A 14,159-nucleotide genomic window follows, 5' to 3' on the forward strand; every position below is an offset into this window, starting at 1 on the left:
TAGCAAAGCTTATCCAAACCAAGCAAACATGATTTTAATAAGGCACGAAAATACCAATAGGTATTCAACTAATATCCACCCTCTTTGCACTGACAGTGTGGAGCATATACATGGGTCTCCAGTTCTCTCGTTTCATCTCTACCAGTCTTCCTGACTGTGCCAGATACACCAATTTGGCAGAGGGCTGGACTCAGACACTTAATTTTTCTTCTACTAATGTGCACACACAGGGAGAAAAATCACTTTTGAGTAACCAAGATCTTAAGAAAAGTTTCTTGCTCCACTCCACAACGATAATACCTCTACTGTGTACTGACCACTGCGCCCTAAGGAGGTATTTCCTTTTTCTCCAGGCTTATTTGACTGTACTTTGAACTGTTAATATGTTTGCATGTCAAGGTGTTTGCTAATTGGGATACCAGGAAATGCTAAGGACAAAAGGTTTATAGTATCATCTGGAAAGAGGTTAGCTTGAGGAGTAATGGACCTTCCCAGAGCTGCTACTATTGGAAAAGGGCTACAGTGGCTGCTGAGTGTCCATCTCTATTTCAATTGTAAACGCCTTTCATTTATTACTTGACCATAAAAATAAACCCTTGGTAGGACTTGGCAGGCAAGGTTATAGGTTTGGAATGGGGTTGATGCATTCTGGATGTTTGACTGAATAATTCCTTTGACTATAACTCACAAAAAAAGCTTGTGTTTTCTAAGCAGAAATACAATTCTTTACTCTGAATATCCCAATTAACTCAACAAATACAGACTGATCATAAGATCATCTTTCTCATAAGAATATCTACTGAACTAGCATTGTCTGTGCACATAACTCTTTAAGCAGAATGCTCAACCTCTAACTAGCCATCACAAAGTATTGTTCACGCATGATTTTTCAGAGATGATACAATTAACCTCACGAGCACAACTGCCTCCTACTAAAATGTATAGACAAATGTGAGCAATGACTGACATCTCCATATGAGCAGAAAGGGAGTCAAGGGAGGGTTTAATGGATCAATAAGAAGAAATAAGTCTTGAATTGAAATTAAACACATGCTATGAAGTTAAAACACAGAGCTAGCTTTGTGATGATTTCTACCTGAAAAGGGAAAAGAAAAAAAAAAAAAAGTCAGCTGTCTTAGACCTAGGTAGAGCCTGAGCCAAAAGTTTTGCATTTGGAGAGAGTGAGACTTGGAGAAAAGCCCTGAGTTCTGGCACATTGCTGTTTCTATTGTCTGTTGGTTGGAGGATTTCCATACACCCCCAACCCCCCCACCACAAATTCCAGGTTCCAGTATATAACTGCACAGAGCTTCATAACCAGGCTTAAAGGTTTCAGTGTTGTCTATCCATTTATTCTGTCTATATGGAGGATTTATTTCTTATCTTTTGTATACCAGATATATTCCTTATCATTATGGTAAGAAACCAAATGTTTGTAGCATCAGGTTGGTAGTGATGCAAAAATATTATTAGAAGTCTTTTTCCAAAGAAATAAGATTTTATCAGGCTTTCAGGACATTAAAGATTACAGAGAAATTATTTTTTTTTCTCTATAGCTTTGAGAACACACTTTTCAGGAATGTGGAAGGAAAATACATTTATGCATTTCTTAAGTAGTCAGTACAAACTCATAAACTCTCTACTCATATGAGCAATTCGGGCTATTTACATATCCCCTGTATTTACTGCTGTCCTACAGAAACAGAAACTCTTGTAACTTTAATTTGAAATGTTTTGATTTGGGTTTGAGAACTACATAAACTGTAAAACCTCACAAGACTAACAGATTTTTAAATACGCCAAAGTAGTCAAAGGACCAAACTCTTCTTGTGTGTGTAGCCTTGCTGCAGCTGACACAGTGATGTGAGTATAGGGAAGGTACAACCTAAGGCACAGTGACCGAGACACAGAAAACATTCAATTTTAGGTTACTCAACATTTGTTTTAAGAAAGAGCAGAGATGTTCAAATTTGTTTGTTTTTTTTTTTTTTTTTTTTTTTTTTTTAGCAGTCTCCAGACAGCTCAGTCTAATGACGACTTAATTTTACCAACATTGTTTGACTCAGAAAAAAATACAGATTGGATAATTGCTATATCAAAAAGTAAAGGCCATAACTATCACAATTACCCACATTAACTCCAATTGTTTCACAAGAGAAGCAACTGCTGTTTAGGAGACTATCAGAGCCAGAGGGAAACAAAACTGCTCAACAAAGGAAAGCTTCAAATTAATTGAGAGGGGAAAAAAAATGCTTGTCGTCTTTGACTGTCATTCCCGTGATAATAAAGTGAAGGTCTGCAAGTGCAGAGGGTGTGCCATTGAGTAGTAAATGAAGCTTCATCCTATGATTCATAGCCAAGCCAGGGTGACTGTACCCATCTCCTTGGTTAACAGCACAAAATTAGGTTGATTTCCTTAGTACAAGTAGACTTAAGCCACATGCAGACCAAGCCTATCCCCTTTCTCAGCTGAAAACTTCAAAATCTTCAGGGACTCATCATGGAGAAATCACTGTATGGCCTCTAAAATTAACATTTCCTAGGCTTTGTGATAGAGATGGTGCCCTTAGTGCTACCAAATCAATGCTGTTCAGGAAGATACATTATCAGTGCAATGGCTATTGGCTGATGAGCAAGGAATACCTTCTCCTTGACATTGCTGCTGGACATAATTTTATGAAGAAAAATATTATTTGTAATTTACTTGTAAGAGCTAACAGGTATTTATAATATATGCTTGCCTTTCTGGCATTGTTCCTATAAGCATAGCTAAAGGAAATACAAACTATTACTGCAACAATTAGAGAATACAGGTGTTTTGGTATCTCACTGATTAGAAATGCAAATTTGAGAAACAATTAACTAATGTGGTAGAAATCAACAATTTGTGTAAAGCTCTTTCATGCCTTTACTATCACAGCTGCAACAAATTCCCCAAGAAAAAGCCTAAGGATGTCTGTGTCCAATTCTACTGCCCATGAAGCAAGCTCCCAGCGTCTCTGCCTAGAATACACATTAAATCTCTGTTTCACACAGAGGCAGCTAAAGCATAAATTAAAGTCAAGATTTTCCAAAATAGGTGAGTGAAGTTGGCTATGCTTTCATGACATCCAAAAGTGGTAACATGCGTGCAATCATCCTTGCTTTTCTGTGATACCAGGAACACAGTGCCTTCCACAGAAAGGTGTGAGAAGAAAGGATGCTATGCTGTTAGACCTTATCACAGTGCTCCTGGTGCCATGATAACACTACAGAAAGAGCCGCCTGCAAACATTCCCCTGCACCTGGAGAAATAGAGATTTTTGTATGGTCTACCAGAAAATGTTAAGCCCTAAAAAGAAATGTGCAAAAATCTGAAGCCTTTGAAGAGAGGTATTTTTTATGAACAACACACCTGGTTCTGCACTTGCCAAACCTATATCATAGGAAACCTTCACATTTCAGCTACTATACAAGTGTGAATGAAGACCTGGACATCCAGTTCCAGAGAAGGTTCCAAGCCAAGGGCTCAAATCTTGCACACAAAACCGAATAAACCCTCTGGACATCCAGGGGTGGAGTCTTCTGCTCTCCCTATTCTCGATGACTACTCCAGACCTTGGGATCTGACTCCAAGCAAAGAGGGACTTATTTTAGTCATTGAGGTTCACTGGCCTCCTAAATGCTTTGTTCATGTTTTTAAATCTCACAAATTTCATATTGAAAATCAATTGCTGTCCTGTCTAAATCCTGCAAATCTAACTCAAATATTTTTTTTCCCCTCTGGCAGGCATTCAATTAGTCTGCTTGCTTGAGTAAGGATTACTTATATGAGAAAAAGTTTGTGATATGAAGCTCATTAAACTCTTGGTTCATCAGGTGAAGGGAAAAGATCTGCATTTCAAAATGTGTCTATTCCTCTTATTAGATTTTCTTTGGCTTTTTGTTCTGTTTCAGATCATTCACTTATTTACTCTGAGCTTATTGTGCCTTCTGTCAGTGTCAATATGGCTCAGCTGGCAGCAGATGCTCCTCTAGATTTGAGCACACTGGTGTGAAATAACGAGAATGGAATGAGAATTGATGTGAACCTTTGCCTCAAATCTGAACTGAAGCCTTAATATTTATGAAACTCTGCTTCTAATTTGTCTACCAGCTCCAAGAGATATAATCATTTTAAAAATACAGTAGGTCTTGCAGATTAGTTGGAATCTGCTCACACTGGAAGCGTAAGAAATAGTCCACTCTTTCCAGTTTGCTAGGACCACTTTGATAAAACATTGAGTCCTGGAGTTGTCATTCAAGGAAACATCCTCCCAAACCCTTTGAGGTTTGTCCTTTCCCAGTCCACTCAATTGCAAGGTCCCACTAATACTCGGGTTCAAGAGGAATGCTTCTGTTTCATAGTAGCCTTTTATTTACATCTGAGAATGCTCTGGAGATAAGGATGGAAGGTCTAAATTGCATATGCATTCATGTGAAAGTCAATGTCATCAGAGCAAGGAAAGGAGAAGATGCCTCGTAAAGCAGACAGCCTCTTGTGATGTGTTTCTGAATCTAGCTCTGTATGTTTTTTTAGATACCTCCCAAGGTTTTAAATAACAGAACTTTACTTCACCAATTATTATGCTTGTTTTGCCCAGCTCTCCAGTGGATTTAATTTTGGAACCATACTGCTCAATATTCACTGCTGTTTGGGCAAAATTACAAAAGTTAAAAACAATATGATACACCTGTAGCATCCACACAAAATAAAATATGAAAGGTCTTATCTGTTCAATTATTTAAAGCATCCAATCTGCTGTAAAGGCTATTATATTGGCATTATATCCAAAGGTTCCCTATTCCATTCTAAATTTCACATTCCTTTGTTAATCCTAGATTGCATAATGAAAGCAGCTCAATACAGAAATTAAGTTTCTTGATTTGATTTTTATAGAACAGATTTTTCTTCTTCCCCAGACCCTTTCTAGCTTTTCCATCCAGGAACTCAGCAGGCCTCCCTCCAAGAAGTAGCTTATATTTTAAAAAGTTGGTTTCTGAAACAAACTTCAAGGACGTAACTTAAGTATGACAAATACTGTGTTGAATTTCACCCTGACTAGCTTCTGTATCACACACAATGCATATCCTGCTTTCTAGGATTTGTACAGGCTCCTTTCTTTTTGGTACCAAGAAGGCATACCATGAGGATGACATTCATGCTCTCTGCAACTGAAGCAATGGAGTTTCCCTTGGAAACCTCTTTCAGTTGTGCTGCAGCTCCCAAAAGCAATCATAAATCCCAGAATCTTGGGGATTATGACACAATTTTTTTCTTGCCCATTGAATCCCCATCAGGTTTGCTCATATATGCTTCAAAAGATGCCTTTTGATTGACAACACTGCAGATGCAATTTGAACTTTCAGAGTCAAGCTGGATTCTCAGTTTTCGCACCTCATCACTTGCAATAAAAGTTCTGCCAGGAAAAGGATGCTTTCAGTGGGTTTGCAAGGATGTAAATCAGCAGAAAGCAGTAAACACTTCTCTCAAGGCTGCCAAGTAGGAGCAGAACTGAATTCACTTCCTCTTAGCACTGTCGCAACTGCAGGACTACATGAAGATAAAAAGACACAAAAATGTGTTTAATAAAGTCACTCTGAATACCCCCACACAACAGATATGCTTAGGATGCTAGCATGGTTTTGATGGAGAGTTGTTTTGGGATCTGAACTGCCCTTTACTTACTGATAGCCCAGGAGCTCCCAAATTTTGTTTGCGCTAGCACTGCTGCAACAGCTAACGCTCCCAGCCATGCCCTGGACTATGCTTACATGGGAGCAGACACACACAGGAACAGACGCAGGAACAAGCACATTTCTGTCTTCTCATTCAGCTTTTCTGACAGCCCACCATACCCCAAGACCCATGCTCTCATCACAACCACATTTTTCCTGCATATCCTTAACTGGTGTTACCCAGTACTTCAGAAGATTTCTTATCAGAGCACCAGCAGCCTCTGCAAAATGAACCCATTTGAATGAAGAAAATCAAGAAAATGTCAACGGGACCCAGAGGCAGGACAAACCAGTAAGATTTCAACTTTCTCAGGCTGTACTCATAGCCAGACAACCCTCCAGCCAAACAGCCTCTCTCTGTTCTTGGCTAACTGCGGGTGCCTATGTAAAAGTATGAGAAAAAGGGAATTTCATTTCAGGATTTTCTCAGCACACTTCCCCAGCCTCAGCTGAGCTATGATTCAGGACATTGCTAAGTCAAACATGATATCATTGTATTTTGCAGTGCTTAACTTTCAGGAATTTGCCTGACTTTTTGAGCTCACTTAAACGATATCATCCTTGGCATCCCATTTGCCCTGAGTTCCCATCCTAGCACCTGCTGAGCAAAGGCACCTTCTGCAGATTTAATAAGCGTGATCCTTGATTAGTTTCTATGGAAGTTCTGAGTTTGTTTTCCAGTAGGTGATCTGAAAGGTTCTTCTTGTTGGTTTGGAGAGTCCTCGGAGTCTGCCTTTGATTGCTCCAGCATCCTTGTTCAGATGTTCATCTTCTGACAGGCTCTGGCAGCGAGCAGCAGGCTGCCGGCGAGGTGAGCCATTTCCTCGGCCAGTCAGGGAGCCAGTGCAATGAGGCAGAAGCTCTGCTGAGTCACCGTGACAAGAGCTGCTCATTAGCTCGATCTGCAGCACGAGAGGGAGGGAAGCCCTTCTGGGCAGGAGATGGGAAGGCAGACAGCCTTCTAGAGGGAAAGTCAAGCATAGGAGAGAGGCTGCTATTTCATAGTGGTGTTTTCTTTTAATTAAGCCATGTTCTAAGAAAGCAGGTAAATTCGGAAACATCTCATTTCTGATTTTGAGGTGTTTTTTTTTTTTTTTTTTCATACGTATCAGGGGAAAAATGCAGCAATCCAGAACCCCACATAAATATTAATATACATATTTTGCTGGCAAACTGCAAAAGAGCCAAACCCTGGCAGGGAGTAGGCACACGTCACCCTACAGGCACCTATGCCGCCGGCACAGACAGCCCAGTCACAAACTGCAGCATTCACAGCAAATTTAGAAGAGAAAAGCCGCATTTCTCTTGTTGGCTCTGCTGAATCATAGCAACATAACCCGTCCTTTGGTGATCTGAATACGCGCTCCAAACTGAACACGCTGAGAACCTGGCAGTGCTCTTTTTCTCACACTTTGCAACTCACGCCGTCTGCTCAAGCCCTTATCTACTTACAACGCTTGCTTGCCAAACATGCTTTGCAACGTGACAGCAAGGAGTTGTGAGTAGCTTCAAGTCCTGGTACTCGGTATTCCTCGTGTGCTGGAGTGGGGCCGAACCACACTGCTGGAAGCTAGCTGTGTGCAATCCAGGTGCCAAACTACCTAGCTCGGGTCCAGCTTCAAGTTTTGCCAATGTTTTTTTTTGTTTGTTTGATGCCAGTTTTGTGCCACTGTCACCTCAGCAAGCAGTGAAATGAACTGAAAAAATGGGCCTCAGGGGCCACGTTGCCATTGCAGCCCCATTGCTGAGATTGCTGAGTCCCAAACCTCTGCTTTGAGCAACATCCAAAGTCTGAGTTTTCAAAAGACTTTCAATCTCTTGAGGACTTTGACATTGATTAACAAATGACTGACAAAGAGAGAGTAGATGCACTTTTAGTCTTTTATCTACTTCACCTGTATGTTATTTCTCTCACTGGACATTGAACCTGTTCTCGTAAAAATAACAATTTCTCTGCTGATTTTTAACAGCCACTCTGTTAGGAAACCATTGCACAGGCATCTAACAGCAGGCTGGTAAGGTCTGTGCAGCACGCAGTCCTGAAGCATCATTTTCTCATGCTTGGTCTCCTCTTATGATGCCTCATCTTAGAAGGTGCTGAGCACCCTCAGCTCCCACCACCCGCAGCGAGGACTGGATGCACAGCAGCACCTCTGTGGATTTCAGACACCTTGGGGATGACTTGTAAAGAAAAGCAGCATAATAGCTTCAATAATTTCAGCTTGCTGAATCTCTTAATAATTCTCTCATGGGAAGGCAATGCCTCCACCCTTCGCAGCTGGAAACGGCAGGCAGTCTGTCTCCTGAAATTTGGAATCATGCTGATTCCAGCAGAAGCAAGCACCCGAACAAAACAGCTACATGCAGTCCGGCTCACAACCAACCCCAAAACCTCACAGTCAGATTTTCTGGTAACGGGCTGAGCCTGTGAGCACAGCCTGGGCCAGGCAGCAGCCATCAGGGCAGCATTAGCAGGAGTGGTGATGCTGCACGGAGACCGACCAAGGCTTCTCTCTGGCCAGCATCCATCTCTGTGCTGTAACACTGCTGTAGGACTGAACCAAAGTGCAGATGGTTTGCATCTGCTGAGCTGCTGGCATAATTTAAAGCTGTGTCTGTAGCTGAAGGTGTCAGAAAATGTTTATCAGTATGGGCTGGTCCTGCAGTGCCCAAGAGCCTCCAGAGAACATGCTCCTGTCTCGGCGCTGATCCCACACCTCTCCTGCCCACTTCCCACTTTGCCTTATGGCAGGGGGCAGCCAGGGCTGTCAGCACGATGCCTCACATCCTCGTTGTTAGGACGTTGCCTGTTTCTCCAGCACAAAGCAAAGTGTTGTGATGAAAAGAAAAACATGCTGCAGCTGCATCTAAGACCCTATCACTGAAGAGAATGAACTATATTAAGGTATAGTTGGTACTTAAGCATTCGTGGTAAAAAATGATTTACACTGACATGCAAATTTAACTAGATGAAGCTTTTGATTATTTCCCCTATCTCTTGGTTTGTGCTATTTCTCTGAGGTGGTGAAATGTTCTTTGCCAGTAATTCATTATAAATGCCCCAGCCATTCCCATTTGCTACAGAAGGTCACTGATGCTCTGCTCAGTATTAAAATATGCACAAACTTCTCTTCTCTCCAATTCACCAAAACAATTCTTGAAGCACTCTGAGAATTTAATCATGTTTCACATTTTTTGGCTATAATCAACATGCACAATTCATACTGTATTTAATTTATGTGCAGGTAACAAACATATGACAATCTATTTATCATCAGAGGACAATGATAGCTGAATGCTGTCTTAGAGTAAATTATGTGTATAATGCCCTGCGCATAATTTTATCAAAGTGCTCCTCATAAACCCATGCTAACTCTCTACCGAGTGCATCAGACAAGAAACGGCAAAATTAAGTCATCTACAGAAGCTCTATTAACTCAAACGTATTGGGCATCGTAACAAAGCTAACAGAGGAAGCATAAACATCTCCATTGAGCACATTTCCTAATGCCCATCCTATAAAAAGCTGAACGTCGTGAATTTCCAACAGATGAGCTAAAAGACTGTGGGAGGAAGGGCAGACTGGATTCTGTCACACTTTCTCAAGGCAAAGGGCTGCTCATAGACATGGGCTCTGTCGACCTTAGCGAGCAGTTGCAGTGCAGACCTGAAGGAGGAGATGGTAGAGCTGGTGCTTCGGACCCAACATGCAGATCCCAGGCACTGAAGGAGCTGCTTCAGGTGAGCAGTTGTGTTTCCTGGGGACTGGAGAGCTGGCAGCAGCAAAAGTGCACTGTGTCTGCCCCCATCTGCCCCCAAGGGCTTTGCTCAGCCCAGGGATGGGATAGGAAAAGGCTTTGTCCCACTGCCCCCCTCCCTGGAGCACTGCTGGGGAACCAGGCATTTCAGGCAGCCCTTGTCCACACAAGGGGGAAAAGGAAAAGGCTGGGAAAGGGAAAGCCAAACTGGGGACTCCTCGAACCCACATTCTCCTCTACACCTGTCTGCCTGACCCAGCTGGGAGAAGCTACAAGCTTACTCATGTATGACACTATTAAACCAGATGCTTTGGCAAATCACAGAGTGAGGTGAAAAACACACACTCCTCACAAGCTGAGTGGCACAGGCCCTAAGACCAGTCAGAAAGATGCAATGAGCAGCACATCTATTTAATTTTACGTTTTGTCATGATATATACAGGCTAAACAAGAACACAATTACATAAGCTGAAATATTCTATAGGAGATATACGCACCTCACAGAAAATCATTAAATGATTTTAAAACTCTGACACGATAGTTTCTGGAAAATATGCAGATAGTTTTTCTTAGGCTAAGCTTTGAAAATTCCTGTGATATGGGTTATGTTTCAACCTATGTAGAATTCAAACAGCACACTCAGTTCTTTTCACCTAGTGCATATACGCCTTCCCTTTAATGAACTTCTCTCAGCTGCTGCTCTGTATCACCGTGAGCCTTTTCTGTCAAATCACAATCGCTTTAATGAGAAAGCAATAACTCTAGGACTACATCTGACAAACAGATCCTTAAAATATTTTTCACTCTTTTGTGCAAGACAATGAAAAAAAGACAAAAAAACAAACACACACACACACAAGAAATTCATAGGGTATGGAGCCAGAAAAAAATCAAGCTTAGCATAGATCTTGGTCTTCTGAAAGATGTGGTTGTTCATAGAAAGAAAAATAAGATAAAATAAAAGCATTCCTAAAATACAAAAGGGCGTGATTCATTAAAGTGGTTATGTAAGACGACAGTGCCATAACACTGATTAAGTCACCTTACAGCAGCATAACACTGGTGTAAGGAGGGATAAATTAAACCCTGTGCTTTCATTTTCAGGTATGCCCAAGTATCAAACAGCAGGAATAGTTACAGCTTCAATAGCTCCCAAGGTCCCAACAAGGAAAATCTTAAGGGTGAGTTCAACTTGGGAGATGTAGTTCCCCTTGACTTTAGTAGGAAACATGCTAGAGAAAAAAATAAAAAAATAAAAAAAAAAATGGGGTGTTATTCTGCGATATGAAGGCACATTTTCCTGCCTGTGTGGAGGGGAGACATGCAGTGCTTAGAGTGTCATGAGCACACAGCCAAGGTCACTTCCCTTCTCTGTACTCAAGGACTTTTAATGCATCTCTTAAGATATGTATTTTAATATATATACATAAATAGATATATATATATTTTTTCTTTCTTAGCTGAGTTGCTGTCCTGAGGAGCTTTTATCATTACATTAAAGATCTTATTTTTGCTCTAACTGACAGACGCCGCAAACTATCTATGAAGTCTGGCAGTCAACTACAGATATCTGTTCTCTGCAGATTTATTATACTTCAGTGATCCCCTCATGGAGCAAATTCACCTCACTCTTGAGTATAGTCACTGGATCAGAAGCAAGCCACACTGCAGACTGCCTTTGAGGACAGACACCTGAATCACTGTCCTGACAGACTGCTGGGGGAAAGGGGTGAGGCCAAAGCCAGAGCTAATCAAATCGGCAAACTGCATCCACAGATATTCTCTATCTGCCACCCACTGTAATATGCATTGTGGCCAGGACATATTTTCTACATACGCAAGATACCCAGAATCACCTCAGCCAATTCAGTTCAAAACTAAAAAATATACCACAAGGAACAAAGCACAAGAATTTGCTACAATCTGTCAAAGGAAAAGGAATTGTGATTTAGCAATATGGTTTAGTGCAAGATACACATGGAAATGGGACACTTGGTATATCAGTCCTAAAGTCTACGCTTTCCTGGGTGAGTATGGGAAAGCACTTAGCTGAGCCTCCATTTATTCTCGGTAAGCCAGATGACTTATTTACCTATCTACCAGCGGGGTAATTGCCAGGGACTTAATGGCCTCTTTATCAGGCGCAGTGTTTTGGAAGTGTTTCAGGCTGAAAGGCACTATCGAGAGTGAGGCACAGACGGCGGCACAGGGCAAGGAGCAGGGACAACACGTTAGTGGGGTGTTTTTCAAGTCATTTGCCAAATGAATCTGTAACCTCCTGAAGTAAACCTTGCAGACACAAACACAGCTGAAGCTTTAGAGTTGCAATAAAACTGAAAGCATGTGATCATGACACGGACCACAGTACCGTCTCTCCCTATTACATTGTATCATCAATGCTAATTTGATTTCTCTCTGAAAACGGTGCAACTATCCATTACAGTTATCTACAATTGTAGTACCTTCCTATTTTTCCCTGTGTTCTTGCTTCAAGAGTTTGTCAGTGTTTTATGGGAGTTTTGCTGCTGATCAATCCCGTGTTGCCATCTGCCTGCTCCTGACAAACCCCATTCAGGAACACCTCCCTTTAGGGGCTTGGAAAGCCTCAGGATGTGTAGACGGATGTCATTTACTTGAGCTGATCTTTTCCCCAGGCTCCCTGTTGGCATCCCTTGAACAGGTGAGTGTTCAGCTGGTATAAATCAGCTGAGCTCTCTTGGGACTCATTTACATCAACTAAGAATCCAGCCCAAAATATAGAGCTAATTTCTCAGGTAACAGACTGTCAGACCGTATGCCTTGCTGAAAAGACCATTATCGGCAAAGGAAGGGCTAGAAACACTTAAAATGTGGTGCTGAAGCTGCAATTGTGGCAACTTGTTCACATAGCAGGTGAAGTAGGGGGCAGAGGCTCCTCACTAGCCCCTGTCCATTCCCAGGGACATCAACAGAGCTGTGAGCTAGGTTTTGCCTTTCAAGCCCAGAAAGTGCCTAGCAATTAATGTAAAATAAAAATAAAATAAAATAAAATAAAAATAAAATAAAATAATAAAAATAATAATAATAAAACAACAAGAGGCACCAGGTAATAAAACCAAGATTACTGAGAATTTGAGTGGAAACTTTATTTGGAAAAGTAGTTTCACATTAAATGAATGCCTGTCTTTGTGAAAGAGCATTTAAAAATATGAATTTGGGACACAGCAACACTACAGTTGTCTGTTGAGGGCCTTGCTAAGCCTATCGGGTTCAAGAAGAATACATGAATAAATAAATGAAAATATAGTTGCCTAATAAGGAAACATGAATGCCCATTATTAATAAGGGAAAAATAGATGGATGTCACCAGCTAATTTTGCAATAGCATTAACTATTAAGTTCACAGATAATAAAGGATTCATTGATGACACCATTCATGTTAACGTATGAGAACACAAAGAACTACCTCTAACCAATGCAAATGTCAACCATGACAATCCAAATGAGTCTCTGAGGTCAGCATAAGGTGCCTACAAGCCCATCAAACTAAAAGATGGTCTTCATCAAAAAAGTGTTATATTCTGCTACAACCTCCGCACATCTAGGGATACTAGAAGTGATGGTCCCTTTCCAGTTACTACTGCATTGTAGGTCTGAATTTGTCTGTATCCCATTTTCTGCATCATGGCATTTTTTTTAACCTTTACAAAAATAGATCCGACTCTTCCAGCATGTATCTTGCAATGAGAGATCTGCTCTACTCAAACCCAGCGTGTTCGCTGTGCACAATGACAGAATTTCACTTTATTGCACAAATCACTCTATCCTATCCCAACTCGTGATTCGAGGTAACGTTCACAGAGGCAGAATGGAGCCAGCAGAAGCCCGCACGGCACAGTGCGCTATTGGTGAGCGGACAGCCAGAAAGAAGCACGGCTGAGGATGCTAATGTAAATGAAAGCACACAGTGCAGTCAAAGGTACATTTGCAGTGCAAATGTAAATAGTACTGCGCAGTCAAAGGACCATGACTACACAGGATTAAGGGGGCTTTGCATGATCTGGCTGTGTGGCTACAGCCCCACAAACGGATCTGTGGATTAACCACGTTGAGCAAATAGCCAGAGCAAAAAGGGAAATGGAGTATGATGCCACTCGCTGAAATTTTACTTTGTCCCAAAGCATATCCACCTCTAATTTGCTTTTGCAGATAGAAGAGGAAAAATATACAAAGCTGGTCCGTTGTCCCAGCTGTAAGGATTGCAAAACAAATGAGAGATTTGAATAAGTTTATTTAATTGTTACCAGTATTAAGGCCACCTCAAGGGAATTGTTCTTAAAAGAGAATAATTTGTGGTAGATAATAAATTATATTTTCCTCTATTTTTTTTCCCTGGGAAAAATCTACTAAGACTTTATAATTAAAAAGTCCTAAACATAGTTCAGCTAAATGTTTTTAATTGAAAAATGGTCTATTTTAAAAAATGTCTTTTTTTTTTTTTTCCATGAAAACTGTGTTTGCTCTCTTGAGAAATGTCAAGGAAAATTATTAACAGACATTCTTGATCAAAATTGCTAAATGAAACATTTCTTTACTCATGCAGTATCTTGAAGCCCTAAGATTTTAATTCCATTTCTATTTGAAAACCCTGACCAAACAAACAAA

General features: G+C 41.0%; 1 protein-coding gene across 5 annotated transcripts in view; it reads right to left on the reverse strand.

Moving 5' to 3' along the window:
* The window catches only part of FGF13 (fibroblast growth factor 13), a 296,980-nt gene that overhangs the window by 36,724 nt on the left and 246,097 nt on the right, over window positions 1-14,159 (reverse strand). The gene's annotated exons all lie outside the window — the stretch shown is intronic.

The sequence above is a fragment of the Anas platyrhynchos genome, chromosome 10, assembly GCF_047663525.1.
Source record: "Anas platyrhynchos isolate ZD024472 breed Pekin duck chromosome 10, IASCAAS_PekinDuck_T2T, whole genome shotgun sequence".
Lineage (NCBI taxonomy): Eukaryota > Metazoa > Chordata > Aves > Anseriformes > Anatidae > Anas > Anas platyrhynchos.